This window comes from Chenopodium quinoa, unplaced genomic scaffold (assembly GCF_001683475.1).
Source record: "Chenopodium quinoa cultivar QQ74 unplaced genomic scaffold, ASM168347v1, whole genome shotgun sequence".
Lineage (NCBI taxonomy): Eukaryota > Viridiplantae > Streptophyta > Magnoliopsida > Caryophyllales > Amaranthaceae > Chenopodium > Chenopodium quinoa.
Genome location: NW_018744991.1, coordinates 1,799,965 through 1,810,870, shown reverse-complemented (window position 1 = coordinate 1,810,870; position 10,906 = coordinate 1,799,965).

The window sequence follows — 10,906 nt, the reverse complement described above, 5'->3', positions numbered from 1 at the left end:
AGGCACTCGGGACCCAAAAGGTTTGAGGAGCCAAGGCGCAACACATGAGACAGAGGTTTGGCTCACCAGACATTATTTTCTCTCCTTTAAATGTGTAAATGAGCTTATTCAGAGTTTAAGAGCTTTAAAAGTGCAATAGATTCATGGTTTTATTGTGATAATTTTACAATTTACATGATTACTGCATGACCTTCATTGAACTACTACCTCATAGTGTTACTCAAGCACCAGGGTACCACTTTTAGCTACTTAAACATACATTATACATAGCATAGAGACATACATACACTGACAGACTGACTTCAGTAAAACTTGCTTACAGACTGTCTCTTGTCACGGTGTTCACAGATCACCAAGCCATTATATATCCGAGCAGCCTCAAAGCTGTCGATAACCTTCTCTTTTTGAGGGTGAACATGAATATGGTGAGTTTGCCCTATTTTCCGCCCATTTCGCCTTTCTAGTTTCTCCAACAACATGAAACTTTCTATGCTAACTTGTGCAAGCTTGCTAGGAGGTGCCATTTTTTCTTTTCTTTTTTTTTTTTTTTTTGGTATTCTACTTCAATTCTTGTTAACTCTACCAAGTTTACGTGTTAAGTACACTCTTTGTTGCTGTGAATTCTACCAAGTTACCTGGCCTCTATATATAGGCAATATAGCACAGATCGATCAGATTCTACAATAATTTTGATGATAAAAGAGTGAATTCTACAGCATATAACACAGAAACTTTCCATATATGTCATATTCTGTATTCCTTGGTTTTTGTGGTGGCTATTTAGAGGATAAAAGGCCATAATTCTAGTTGACTATAGTAAGCATCTCTTTGATTCAAACCTGAATTAGCAATATACTGATCGACATAGAAGAATCAAATCGAATCACGTATTCTGCAAAAATGTACAAATGGAGGAAGCTTGTGAGTTCTGCAAGAATTTTATCAAGCCGTCCAAATATGTTCAGATTAGAAATTCCCCTGCATAGAAGATACATTTTTAGATATTTTCATGTTTTGGGATTATAAGGAATTATTATCAAATAAACGAGAAAAAAAGAGATAAAATGGAATAATGTGTAGTATATGCGTCAAATGAGATAATCAAAATGATGCACCTCATAAATTATCCCTACAATTTCCTTATTCACATTTGGATGTATCTAAAATTAGGTACTCCCATTCACATTTGGATGTATCTAAAATTAGGTACTTCCACACAAAATTAAAGAATATGTTCTAGAAAGTTGATTTAATGACTCCTGAAAAACTTGTAAGAGACTACTAAAACTTGATACCTATTTCTAGACACACTCGAGTGTATAATTAAGCTAGCATGTTGTATGACTTAATAAAACGGAGAAGGACCGATTGAGACTTATGTTAAAAGTGCAGTTTATTTTGTAAAGTCCGTTAATTGCATAGATCTAGATTGGCTTATATTGTTTGAATTGGCTCCATTTATCCTTCTCGGGTATGCTCATCTCTTGAATGTTCTCCTCTTCGTTGGCTTTATTTTTCAGGTTTTGAACCCTAGATTAAATAATCAAAGGATGATCAATGTCGTTTTAGTTAACTCGAATGAAAATGGAGGCCGAGAATAGAGGCCTAACATGGTAGCCATTAGTGGTGCAACAATAGCCTAGTTGGCACGTATGTTGAAAAAGTAATGCTCAAAATTAGTGGATTAAGGGGACCATAAATTTAGGATCGGAGTTAAACTTATAATTATAAAGGCACGGAATCGATCATAGATTCATAATTATTTCTTATTTTTTATTAACAAACTATTCAAAATTGGATTGTATAATTAATTAGTTCTAGTAAAGATTAACCACATTAATGGTGTTTCAATTCGGGTCGTTTACAATTACCTTGCTTGAATCCTTGATGATGGTACGAGCGTCCGTGGGTCTTAACTCCAGGTCATGTATAAGCCTTGCAAGATGAACTCCGAGCCCCCCCGCAAACAAATGAGATAAATTTTTTCTCTTAATTCCTAAATTAAATTCAGAGAATTTTCACTAACAGTCCAAAAAAAGTACATCTTCAAACTTGTAAATATTAACCGAAGAAAAAAAACGTTTGTGATGATTATGCAACTTTTATTGTGATATTAGCCATACATAAGTACATGATTCTCATTAAACTTCTACCACAAAGTGCTTCACAAGCACCAGGGTGCTTCTCTAGCTAAATACTTAACATATTATATTACACGACATATATATTATTGGAACATATATATATTTACAGCAACTTCAGTAAAATTTGTTAATAGGCTGCTTCTTGTGATAAGCTTCGCATATCATCACACCACCATACTTCTGAGCTGCCTCGAAACAGTCCATAGTGCTGTTTCTATCTCTCGGAGGGAATTGGTGAGGAGCTTGCCCTGGCCTTGGTCCGTTTCGCCTGTTGTATACCTCCATCATCATGTTCGCGTCCTTCTGAACTTTTGTATAGTAGTTGCTGCTAGGAGGTGCCATTTTTTTGTATTTTTAGTTCTAGCTAGCTACTAATAAGTTTTTTTTTTTCTTTGTTTTAGTAAGAGTGAGATCACTTAAGGGATGATTGTAAGTGCTGAATGACTATTATTATTATGATTATGTCTTACATTTTGTGCATGAAAAAAATAAGATTAATTGAATAAGTAATTTTAGTTTATATACATAAGAAATTTTAGTTCTCAAAGTGATACTCGATTAGTTTGCACATATTTTTGTTTCAATGATTAAAACTTTTTATAAATGTTTATTTGTTGAAAATTATTTTACCATAACTTTAGATTTGATTTAGTGTAATTGAGTTCCTTATTATTGATAAATTAGACATGGACATGTTTTCTTTTATTTACTATAAAAAAAAAGATACTATTAGGTTCAACGATAAAAATAGTAATTTAAGATATGTTTAGATTTAGTAACAATTAAAATAAAAGAATAAAATTGAAAAACAAAAAATTGGAGGGAAAACTTTTTACTAGAGAATGATATGTTATTTAAGGTTTCACCTTTAGTATAGATTTATAGATGAAATCACCCCTCCCTTTTCCATTAAAAAAAAAAAAGAGATTAGATTTCCTCTGCTTAGAAGAAAAGGCTAAGATATTTCCATATCTTTATATCGAATAGTAAGTATGTCTAATAAGATCAAAACAAAAGGTGTCTGCCACCTCATCTTTGCACTAATATGGGTGCTTTCATATCTCATTGTTAAGTATCAACTAAAACAGTATCGTGTGTGATCTAATGAGAGGACTAATGACAATATAGAACTAGAATAGGGAATTGAAAGAGATAAATTGTATAAGTATGTTACTCCGGTTAATTCAATCTGTAAAATTTAAAATTTGAATTTATAATTCGAATGATAGATGATGTTTATCATTCTTTTTCTTATAAGTAGGTTATGTTATTTAGTTTTTTATATGTTTTTATTTTTATGTATATATATTATATAAATTGTAACATGTTGTATGTACATGCATCCCATATTTTAAAATTGACATTTTCCGTATCCGTTTTGAACTTGTATTCATGTCCATACTCATTCTCGTGCAACCTAGGGTATAATATATAAATTTGGAATGAAAAAGCCTAACCAATCCCCATCCAACCTTACAATTCCCAAGTTTTAGCCCATATAGTGACATTTTTGCTACATGAAATGGGTAATTTATACATGTTCATTTGTTGTTTTTGTCCCCAACATTATCTTTCCACTAGTGAAAAACACAGGTAAATGATTTTGTCAAACCCATTGTGAGGGCACATTTTCTCTATGTTCTTTTTATATGTAAGTTTACCAATATCAATCAATGGTGTACCAAAATCAATTTCACAAACAAGGTTTAATAGGGACAAAACTAATGAATAATCTAAATATCTTTAACCCTAGCCATATTGATGAAGAATGAAATACAGTAGATCAAAGCATGAATACATGATAATAGTGCCCTTATGGGCTATGCCCTTTCGCATTTAGTGAACTATTTATGATTAAGGGCCTGTTCTGTTCAACTTAATTTCAGTTTAATTCAACTCTAATCAGTTCAGTTCAGCTCCAATCAGTTCAGTTCAATTCTTTTGCTAATTTATTTGTTTTATATGATTTAGCTAATGATATTATTAGTGACAATTTAGTTTAGGCATGCCTTTGGGCCGATCTTTTTAAGTTCATCTTTATGTCTAATGATATTGCTAATGATAATTAAAGCCAAATTTCATACATTTTAGTACATATTACAACAACAACAACAACAACAATAATAATAATAATAATGGTAGTGCATACTTTTGGGTCTTTGTTTCCTTTTTTTTTCATTTTTTTATTTTTGGATATTTTTTTCGTTTTTTTTTGGTTTTTTTTTGTTTCATTTTTTAGCAGCCAAACTATTTTTCACAGGCATTAATTAACATGAAAATAAAAAAAATTAAAACAAAAAAAAAAACTATTAGTGGATTAATTTTGAACTTCATTTTATTTTTCATAATTATTAGTGGATTAATATCATTACTAATCCATTGTTAAAAATCATTAATCCATAGTCAAATATTTCAGTTCAGTTCAGTTTAGCCCCAATCAGTTCAATTCCAATCAGTTCAGTTCAGTTCAATTCAGTTCTGTTCAGTAAATCGGAATAGGGCCTAACTCTGATGATCAAAATGGATAACGAGGATAATAGGGCGTGTTTGGTAACTACTTTTGAAATAATAGAGGTTAATGATTATCACACTTTTGGAAATTGAATACTGCATACACTTAACACTTGCATAGCATATATCTCTAATAAGATTAAAGTAATGTTGCATATAATTATATACTCCGTAGTTGTTTAGTTCTCACATATAAGGTACTAGTATAAGATTTTAAAAGCACAAACACCGTCTTGATTAACGGGTATTTGGTTTACACAAATAAAGTATTAACAAACCAACCAAGTAACCAACCAAAGTTACCAAACCCCATCCAACCCTATAATTCCTAAATTCATCCTAATCTACATACAGAGATTTACAATAACGAAAGGCTTGATACTTTTAATTTTTAAGTAAAGACAAATATTCCGATTGTCATCATACTCATCAATGACGAAAATATAAGATTCCAAATACGTCATATTAACACTGACTACAGTGTTATAGTGTGTCAAATTATTTCTGTACAAACCTTACCTGAACTACAATAATCTTTTTTAAACATTAATTAACAGTATTTCTTGTGGGCGGCTGGCCACATCATGTGTTCGCTTGTAAAATAACAAAGTAACCCTTATAACACTGATCGAGTAACCCCTGTAATACTGATCTAATCGAGTAGCACTTATAATACTGATGAAATAACCCTGCAACACTGACCGACTAACCCCTATAACAGTAACGAAGTGCCCTTATAATGGCTGGCCATACGGTGTGATCAGCCACATATAATAATTTGTGATTAATTAATACAATACTGTATCTGTTGATGATGAAAATATAAGATTCCAAAATACGTCATATTTAACAGTGTTATAGCGTGTCAAATCATTTAACTACATATGTTACGAGAATTTTTTTTATTTTTTTATTTTTATTTTTTATTTTTTTATTTTTTATTTTATTTATCGTGTTGATTGATAAAAATGATATACTTTGATACCAAGTGTTTGTTCTTTTCCTTAAACTTAAGATGAAATTTCAAAGTTGGCTTGACTGACCTTAAATCGGCCTCGGCCAAATATAAGAATCTATACTCATGTAACAGTAAAAGCCAATTATTTATATACTCAATGTTTTTTATAATTTGAGTTTGGCAGTGATAAGTCTGATAATATTCACTGTCTTTAACTTTCTCATTCAAAGTGCATGTATGAATGAAGAATATGGGAACCTCTCTGAATGATGTATTCTTACAGACAGATGGGATGAGCTTGTTGATTAGCTACAGATATGACAGTCAAGCCGGCCATGTATGACTAGATAAAGAGAATTTTCTCTGTCGTATGTTCATAACTCTCATGTAACTTGAGTACGTATATGAGATAGGGATAAGAATAAGGTTATAGGAAAAAAATTATAAGAAAATATTTTTTTAAAAAAAAATTATGTCTCTGCAAAATTAGTGGGATTATCGACTGCAAAAAATAGTATGGAATGCTAAGAACAATTAGTTGAAAGAAAGAAATAAAAACTTCAACCGACTCTAATTCCACTGTATAATCGATATTTATTGCTCAAGAAAGAATCCGATTTGATCCACCTTAAGATATGTAAGGTAACTTTTATACACGAGCTAATATAATGTTTCTATTGGTTTATAATTTATTAACATAGATATTGAGTTATATAATGTCACATTTACATAACTTTTAAACCGGTTAATGACTTGAACTATAAAATGACTTTTAAACCGGTTAACTTGAATAATAAGGTCATGATTTATGTATTTATGTGAATGATCAACTAGTTTAATTGGTAAAGTAATGAAGAAAATATGAGATTATTGAATTCAGCTGTGAAAGATAATAGGAAGACTAGAGAGAAAATACTAATAGAGATAGAATTTAGAGAAGTAGGAAGAGAGTTTTCATTATGAGTGAATGAATACAAGCAATGATTATAAAGAGCTATTAATACATGCTGTTAGAACCTTCTTACAAAGAGCTGTAACAAACTCTAGTGCTCTAACAAACTTGCAACAACGGAATCTACACGTCAGTTATTCTGTAACAAACTCTTCCTACGTGGCATTGCTGTTATGAGCATCAACAATGCTGCTAGGATCATCACATTCATGATGATCAACATCCCCCCTCTCAAGCTAGGATGGATAGGAGTTTCAAACATCACTAGCTTGGACTACCTAAGCTTAGTGTGTTGAGAAACAAACAAAGCCTTTGTCATGATATCAGCTAATTGGTCTGCAGTAGGCAAATAAGAGAGCAGAATTAAGCCTTCTACCACCTTTTCCCTGGTGAAGTGACAATCAAACTCAATATGCTTGGTCCTCTCATGGAAAACATGGTTTTTTTTCCAATGTAAATTGCAATTTGATTGCCACAGTTCAAAGTTACTGACATTAAATTATTCACATCAAGTTCCTGTTAGAGCCTTACTAGCTAGGTAGTTTCTGATCCAGCCATGGCTCTGTATTCTGCTTCACTTGAGCTCTTTGAGATAGTTGATTGCTTCTTAGACTTCTAAGACACAGGAGAATTTCCTAAAAGAAGACTGTAGCTTGTGACTGATCTCCTTATATCAGGACAAGTAGCCTAGTCTGAGTCTAAATAAGCCTGTAAGGTGAGCCTATCTGCAGCTTTGAGAAAAATTCCCTAGCCTATTGTATGAGCTATATACCTCAAACACATGTTGCAATGCATTCACATGAGGAAGTCTAGGTTGCTGTAAAAATTGGCTCAAAGTTTGAACAACATAAGAGATATCAGGTCTAGTGTGGGACAAAAATTAAGTTTCCCAACTAAACTTCTGTAAAGCTCAGGATCTGAATAGAAATCTCCAGTATCAGCATGTAACTTCTTCAAACTAGTAGGGAGAGGTGTATGAGCAACTTTAGAAATTTACATTTGACATTCTTTAATCAACTCTTTAGTGCATTTCTTCTAAGTCATGATGATGCTTGAAGAAAGATGACCGACTTCCATTCCCAGAAAATAATTCAATAACCCCAAGTCTTTTATACAGAACTTGGCATGTAGAGATGACTTTTGAAATACTCAATCTCATCAAAACCAGAACCAGCAACAATAATATCATCCACATAAACTGCAACAACTGTCAAAGAAGATCCTGAACTTTTAATAAACAATGAATTATCATTCTTTGACTGCTTATAGCCCATAATGATCAACTCTGAATTCAACTTAGCAAACCAATGTCTGGAAGCTTGTTTCAGACCCACATAAAGATCTTTTAAGTCTGCAAACAAGATTATCTGGGTTAGGCATGCCTTCAGGAACCTTCATGTAGACTTACTCTAACTGTTCACCATGAAGAAATGCATTATTGATGTCTAGTTGATGCAATTTCCAATGTTTACTTGTAGCAATGGACAATATGCACCTGATTATTTCCATTTTAACAACAGGAGAAGAAGTTTCCAGATAATCAATCCCGTACTTCCGTGTTAATCCCTTAGACACCAACCTAGCTTTCAATCTTTCAATTGTTCCATTAGCTTACTTCACCTTGAACACCCATTTGCACCCTATAGGCTTTTTCCCTTTTGGTAGAGGCACCAATTCCCATGTTTGATTAGCAGTCAAGGCGTCTATTTCTTTCTGCATTGCAATTAACCAACCAGAATGCTGAGAGGCTTCAAGATAACTCATTGGTTTAGAAATTTGAGAGACTGTATTGACCAAAACCTTAGCAAAATAAGGAATAAGATCAAACTGCACCAAATTGCACTAATGTTCAGTGACATTGTCTGCTATGCAGACAAAATTATCAAAGTGACAAGGCCACTTCCTTGGCCTAGTAGACTGTCTCTGAGGAACATAACCAGAGTCACCAGGATTAGTTACAAGAACAAAATTGTTTTGTAAGGAATTGGTTTGCTGTTTAGGCATAGGATTTGAGGGGATATGATCAGAATTTGTGGGTGTAAGATTAGGAATGTGATCAAAATTATCAGATGAAAGAGAAAAAGATTTAGGGATATCAAGATAAGTATTAAAATCATAAGGTGAATTGACAGGTAAGAAAATGGGTGATTTGGGGTTGGATAAGGTTGGATAATAGTGAAAAGGCAAGTGTTTCTCATAGAAAATGTGTCTCTAGAGATTATAATCTTGTTTGTCTCAAGATTAAGAACTCTATAGGCTTTTTCGTATGGAGGATATCCAAGAAACACACTAGGTGTGGATCTGGGATCAAACTTTAATTTGCCCCATCACCTTTAAGTGTAGAAATGTAGCATAGACATCCAAATACTCTCAAGTGGTCATGCTTAGGTTTATGAGCATTCAATTTTTCATAAGGTGAAATGAACTCAACACTACTTAGAGGCATTCTGTTGATGATAGGAGTGGCACACAACAAGCTTTCACCCCAAAATCTCACAGGAACCCTTTGAAAATACAGAATCCTAGTAACTTCCAATAAGTGTCTATGCTTCCTCTCCACCACCCCATTCTGCTGAGGTGTATCAGAACAAGTCCTTTGACGCAGAATACCTTTACCATTGTACAAATGTAAGATTTCACCTGCACACAACTCCTTAGCATTGTCAGTTCTAATGCATAAAACCTTTTAATGAAACTGATTCTCAATCAAAATAACAAGGTTATTCAAAATAGAAACAACATCAGTTTTATTTTTCATCAAAAATGTCCAAGTGTGTCTTGAGAAATCATCAACTATTGTAAGGAAATAGCTATGACCATCATCTGTCTTTGTTTTGTATGGTCCCCATGTATCTACATGTAAAAGCTCAAAACACTTATTTGCCTTGATAGAACTAGAGTGAAATGGCAACCTAGTTTGCCTAGCCATATGACAGACTTGACAAATAGTATCATTACCAATTGAATAACCAAAATGATCATTCACAAGATGCAACTTATTAAAGGTATGTCCTAGCCTAAGATGCCATAATTTGGCTTCTTCTGAGCTAGCTATCAGAGAAGAATCTTCAATCACTGCATTATCCTACTTCTTATCCAGTCCAACTTCACCAACAACATATAATATAATCCAGAGCTTCTATTACCAAGAACTAAGGATTAACACTACAAGAAAACAGCCGAATTCCGACGGACACGGAATTCCGTTTGAAAATTCCAAATTTCCGACGGATTTTTTTTTCCGTCGTATTTTTCCGACGAATTCAAGCAACCCGTCGTAAATCTGTCGGAAATTTCCGACGGATTTAAAATTCGTCGGAATATTTGTTCTTTCCGAAGGAATTTTCCGTCATAAAAGGTCATTTTCGACGGATTTTTCCGTCGGAACATATTTTAAAAAATTTTAGACGGAAAAGGTCATTTCCGACGGAAAAAATAACCCGTCGGTAATTTCCGACGGATTTTTCCGTCGGAACATATTTTAAAAAATTTTAAAATTTTTTAAAAACCAAACCCTAACCCTTTTCTTTGTGAGAGCTGTCCCTTTTCTTTTTTCCCTCTCTTCTCTTTCTTTCCTCTCTTCTCTTTCTCTCTCCTCCTTGTCCGCCACTTTCCTCTCCTCTTTCTTTCCTTTCTTCTCTTTCTCTCTCCTCCTGGTCAGCCCTCTTTCCTCTATTTTCTTTTCCTTCCTCTATTTTCTTTTCCTTCTTTCCTCTATTCTCTACCAGCATCTTTCTTCTCCTTCTTTCCTCTATTTTCTTCCCCTCTTTCTTCTACCAAGACAACCATCACGCCATCACCAACACCATCACCCACAACCAACAATGACAACAACAAAGAAGAGTAGAACCACCGCCGTACAACAACCACCGTGTAACAACTCTCAGGCGGCCACAACAACACCGACAACAACAACATCAATTGCACAGCAACAACAACGACAACATCAAGTATTGTAGATCTTGTTTTAATTGTAGATCTAGTTTTTTTTTTAATAAATTTCTGATTATGGTTAATTTTGAAGTAATTGTAATATTAGGTTATAAATTTTATGAGATAATTGTATATTTATCTAATTCCTTCAATCTTTTGTGGTTGATTTTATTTTTATTCTTAGTGATATTCGGAATAACTTGTTTCTCTTATTTTTTTTGGTTTAATTGTCGTTGTTTTCGATTTTTTGGGTTTATTTATCTAATTCCTTAAAAAATTTTGGGTTATTTTTACTGATAAATTCGGATTTTTGATTTTTTTTTTCTTTTTTTTTTGTGGTGAACGGTGGTCATGGTTTGAGGTTTGGGCTGGTGGAGTGGTGGGGGCTGGTGCGGAGTGGTGGCGGTT